The sequence below is a fragment of the Aquarana catesbeiana genome, linkage group LG09, assembly GCF_042186555.1.
Source record: "Aquarana catesbeiana isolate 2022-GZ linkage group LG09, ASM4218655v1, whole genome shotgun sequence".
NCBI lineage: Eukaryota > Metazoa > Chordata > Amphibia > Anura > Ranidae > Aquarana > Aquarana catesbeiana.
In genome coordinates this window covers 260,200,936-260,207,046 of record NC_133332.1, presented here as the reverse complement: position 1 = coordinate 260,207,046, position 6,111 = coordinate 260,200,936, and positions in this window count along the sequence as shown.

Here is a 6,111-nt window from a genome sequence, read left to right as displayed (position 1 = left end):
TCCACCAGATTTTGCAAGTTTCAGTTTTAGTAAATCTCCCCCTATATATTGCTTCCTGCCCAGGTAATTATTGCTTGTTGCTTACCTGGGCAGGAAGCAGTACAAAATATTTAATTATATGCACCAACTATTATTATTGCAGACTAAATGAATAGATCACCATCTCTAATTTCAGATGATAGACCACCACAGTACTCTCCTACAGTCCAGTACAGGACTCTCCTACAGTCCAGACAGACCCAAAGCAAAAAATTATATATATATATATATATATATATATATATATATATATATATATATATATATATACGGTATGTATAAAAAAATAAGCGCAGGTCTGGCATGACTAGGTAAACATGTAGATAGAGGGTTAACAGCTCAGTCAGAAGATAGAAGGCTACATACCAGGATTAGTGGTCTTGAAGGATTAGGAGGGGCTTCTATGTGATATAGGTGGGATTAAGGAGTATTCCATGAACTTTGAACTCAATGGACAAACAAGAAACTTACCACTTTCCTGCCCACATATTTGGATTGGTGTTCTTTGGCTGTCATAGTGACTTGGTGGTTGGGAGTGGGATCTTTGGAGGCCTTCTAAAGTAACAGTGATATTGCATAGCCGGGACCCATCTATGGTATGAGTTCCTCTGTAAAATTCCAGTTGACGAAGGTTTAACTGGGCATTTGGGGCATAGAGGTATCTGCAGAGAATGTGGAGAATTGGGACTGTCTCCGAGCCGGTGTGTTGCGGCTGGGAACCTCTAAGATATAAAAAAAAAAATGTTTGGTTCTTCATGCCTTTAAAGATAGGCAACCTTGATTATTGTTTATCATTGATATTATTAAGTTTCTGTTTAAAGGAATGTTTTGTTTTCTTGTAAAAAAAAAAAGGAATGTTTTGTATTGTTTATAAGTTAATAAATGGCTGCTACGGCCAGTTTTCACTCAAAATGGTGTTGTCTAGTTATTCTAGAACAGTTGGTAAAAGGGGTAGGATTTTGTAGCAGTTGTATGGTATTTTGAGGGGTTAAGATCTGTTTTACTATAATCATGAGGAACATTAAAAAGTGCAAAATGTGTTGGCCAAGTTACATTTGGGGAACTAGCGCTATGTAAAGGATTAACATTTGTTTTGTCAGTTTCAATACCTTTAGCAGTGGACTTCATGTACTGAGCATGTTTTATGTGTTTTTAACTGTTTTATGTGACAATATGTCTGTATAAATAAACTTTATATATCTTTACATAAAATTATTTTTAGTTTATATGTTCTGTTCAATACTGTAATTTAAAGTTCCATTCAATGGATGCAAAATGGTATAAATTAAGGATGACAGCATTTTATTTAACCCTATACCCTAATACATTCAACTACAAACATGATCAAAAATTTGCAAAAAAAAACAAAAAATTTCCCATGCTGGTTAATTATTTTACGATTGGAACACCAAATGGCTGGATGGATCAGACAATTGAATTTTAACATATCTTTTGTCTTGGCTACCTGCCACACACGGGCGCGTAGTTAATGGAATTGATGCTCAAGCTTCATCCTATTACCCGGATAACAGATGTGTTTTCAGCCAGTATAGGGATAAATTAATTTTAATGTCACCGTCCTCTGGAATGGAAAAGCTAATTTGTGTGCCATTTCGACAACTACAGGCTGATCCCAAGGCAGAAATGTTGCATGCAAGTGAAGAATTCAAACCACTTCACAAGAGGCAGAGGAGAGGGACCGGGGTCACATTTCATGTGGGGTGAAGAGGGCTAAATAAAGCAGAGTGAGCAGAACACGGGTGAAGCTCATAGAGCAGAGTGAGGCAGAGCTGGAGGCACTGCTTTTTTTTTAATGATTATTATTAAACAGGATTTATATAGCGCCAACAGTTTACGCAGCGCTTTACAACAGGAGGGTAGACAGTACACTTACAATAGAATTCAATACAGGAGGAATCAGATGGCCATGCTCGTTAGAGCTAATCTCAGACATATATTTATATATATAGCTATATACAGTATACATCATTTATTGCTGAGGTTATATGGTGTGTGAACAGGCCTATTATACATTTAAATTTAAATAATTGTAATAACTTTTTTAAGTAAACTTAAAAATATTCCTAGCAACCAAATACATGGAAGTTTTCCTTTCTTAACCCTCAAAACTGTTAAATAAAATCTGGTAATAGCTGAGGTCCAAGTGTGTACAAATGACAATAATTGCATTAGACACATAAGGCGGGGAAAGCCTTCACTGAACTGGTATAGATTATACAGCAGTATAAATTTACTTGTACAGTGATGGATTTCCAACTTGTGTACCATTTCCAGTGGAACGTGACAGACTGTACTAGTAGCTCTGGAAATTCCACTCAGTTATGGCATTCCCTCTTGCCATTGCATATTCAGCCTTCAACGGTTGGCTGGTATAAAGCAATAATATTGGCGGCAGTAAGTAAAGGAAGAGCCACTGCAGATTGATGATGTCACTGTAATCCAGGTTTAGCCACAGCAGCAGTTGGATTGCTTCCTCTAACGTGCTTCACCCAATAGGGCTTAGTCATGGACAATATTGTTGGCAGTGTTTGAGCGAATGGCATTGGAAATGTATGGGATCGCCTCCTATGGAACTTTAATACACTGCACTAGGTATGGGGATAAGGTTTTATGGAGGGAGCACTGTATGGTAGGAGGGCTTTAAGTGGGGAACTCTATGGTGTGAGCATTGTATATAGGGAAGGACTGTATGAGATGGTATTCCGTGGGGTAAGCATCTTACTGGAGAAAGGGTGTATATGGAGAATTCTATGAGACAGAGAGCCCCAAAATCAGTATTTTGGAAGTTTGTTTCTTCCATATAATATTTTGTATCTGGTCTGCTTTCCTTATCAGGGTTCTTCTATCAGTCGAGATCCCTCTGGTACATCTGTGTCTCATTTGTTCTGTGTTTATGGCTATTTGGGGATTTCATCTTTACCAGCCAGCATTGGTGTTGGCCTGTACCGACTCTCTGACCTCAGCTTCTATTTTGTCCTGTTTGGGTTAGTCCCTTCAATCTTTTTTTATCTTTATCTGACCTGTAGCGGCTTTGACTTCTTGTCCTGTTCATATAGCTTTGGCTGCTGATCTTGTTTGTCAGTTTTTATTGGCTCTGACTTTGGTTTCTCTCTGTTGTTCCTGTCTGTGTATCCTGTGTGCTACTGGTTTTGATGCTTTGCCTGTCTCTCTCTCTCTGTTTTTGGTTGTCTAAATAGGAAATCCCATGGGTTGCACACTGATAAGTGTCCTGGCATGGAGCTGTCCTGGATTTATTTCTACTTTCAATGGTTCTGACAAAGGCCTGGTGCTCCTGATCTTCGCATTTCAGTGACAGCCATTCCTTATTGGCTTGCAATGCAACATATATTGCAATAAAGTTGGCCATAAACAATTTTTTTTTTAATTCAGAGACATTATATTCTGACAGCAGGATCTACAGCTGTCAGAATACACTGTTCAGCAGCTGGCTGATTGGCTGCAGCCGCTGATCGACAAAATATTCCCAGCCAAACGATTGACTTCTGATGAGTAGAGATGGTTACACATTGGTTGAAAATGTTCTAGTTCTTGCTGACCCAGCTGAATTTTGATCAGTGTATGGCAGTTCCCACTAGACTTCTGTTGAAGGGATGCGCTGGAAAACCTTTGTCAATCTGCAGCTGCAGCCAATCTTCAGTGTCTCTACATTGCAGTCGGTTTTCTGTTCCTGCTGGGCCATGAATGTTTCATTGTGAGCAATCGTTAAAGTGAAACTTTATGCTACAGAATAAAAATAGCAGGACTTTCAATGCAGAAGAGACATGCTTTGTCCCTTCTGCAATAAAATTACTTACCTGATTGTTCGCACTTGTACAGCAAGCTGCGCACACACAGCTCATTGTACAGATTCGGCAATGCCAAAGCTGACGGAACTCCTGTGCATGTGCAGGTGTGACGTCATCTTAGACCGTCCAATGACAGCCAATGGCAATGGACATTTTCACTTAGGGGTGTACTCACTTTTGTTGCCAGCAGTTTAGACATTAATGGCTGTGTGTTGAATTATTTTGAGGGGACAGCAAATTTACACTGTTATACAAGCTGTACACTCACTACTTTACATTGTAGCAAAGTGTAATTTCTTCAGTGTTGTCACATGAAAAGATATAATAAAAGATTTACGAAAATGTGAGAGTTGTACTCACTTTTGTGAGATACGGTGTGTGTGTGTGTATATATATATATATATATATATATATATATATATATATATATATATATATATATATATATATATATATATATATATATATATATATATATATTTATAATAATAAGGTGGAATTAATAATTATAATAAAGAGGTGGAATATAAGTGTATTATTTTGGAGTTATCGCGCTGCACTATATTATTATTATTTCAGATACTTATATAGTGCCGTCAATTTACGCAGCACTTTACATTACATTGTAAATTCACATCAGTCCCTACCCTCAAGGAGCTTACAATCTAAGGTCCCGAACACACATTCATACATACCAGGGCCAATTTAGACAGGATCCGATAAACCTACCAGCATGTCTCTGGAGTGTGGGAGGAAACCGGAGTACCCGGAGGAAACCCACGCAGGCAAAGGGAGAACATGCAAACTCCTGGCAGATGGTGTTGTGGTCGGGATTCGAACCAGTACTGAATATGTAATTTATTAAGGGTGTGGCAACAAACACGTATCAGTGTGAGCTGTAATAAGAGGATTATGATTTGTGTTTATGAGGAATTAATCATGCAGACGGTTTTTATTTTTTAACCACTTGCCGCCCGCCATATAGCAAAATGACGTCGGCAAAGTGGTTGTGTTATCCTGACTGGACGTCATATGACAGGACAACAAGCCGTTGCGCGCTCCCGGGAGCACATCACGGCTATCGTTGTTGTGGTGTGTCAGTCTGACACACCGCAACACCGATCTAGATAAAGAGTCTTTGACGGAGACTCTTTACCACGTGATCAGCCGTGTCCAATCATGGCTGATCACAGTGTAAACAGGAAGAGCCGTTGATCGGCTTTTCCTCACTCACGTCTGTCAGACTCGAGTAAAGAAGAGCCGATCGACTGCTCCTCTGACAGGGGGGTCTGTGCTGATTGATTATCAGCGCAGCCCCCCCCCCCCGAGGATGCCCACACTGGACCACCAGGGATGCCACCAGGGATGCCCACCACTAATCACCACCAGGTATGTCACCCATGGCAACCAGGGATAACAATCAGTGCCCACAATGGGTGCCAATTAGTGCCCACAATGGATGCCAATCAGTGCCCACAATGGATGCCTGCCAATCAGTTAAACCCATCAGTACCACGTGATCAGCCGTGTCCAATCACGGCTGATCACAGTGTAAACAGGAAGAGCCATTGATCTGCTTTTCCTCACTCACATCTGTCAGACTCGAGTAGAGGAGAGCCGATCGGCTGCTCCTCTGACAGGGGGGTCTGTGCTGATTATCAGCGCAGCCCCCCCCCCCCCGAGGATGCCCACACTGGACCACCAGGGATGCCACCAGGGATGCCCACCACTAATCACCACCAAGTATGTCACCCATGGCCACCAGGGATAACAATCAGTGCCCACAATGGGTGTCAATTAGTGTCCACAATGGATGCCTGCCAATCAGTTATGCCCATCAGTACCATCCATTAGTGTACATCAGTGGCACCTATCAGTGCCCATCCATGCCACCTATCTGTGCCCTTTCATGCCGCCCATCCATGCCACCTTTCAGTGCCCATCAGTGCCGCCTATGTGTACCCATCAGTGTTGCATATCAGTGCCGCCTATCAGTGCCCCATATTAGTGCCCATCAGTGCCGCCTTATCAGTGCCCGTCAGTGCAGCCCTATCAGTGCCCATCAGTGAAGGAGAAAACTTACTTATTTACAAAGTTTTGTAACAAACAAAAAAAAAGTTTTTTTTCAAAATTTTCGGTCTTTTTTTTATTTGTTTAGCAGAAAATAAAAATCCCAGAGGTGATCAAATGCCACTGAAAGAAAGCTCTATTTGTGGGAACAAAATGTTGTGGGAACAAAATGATA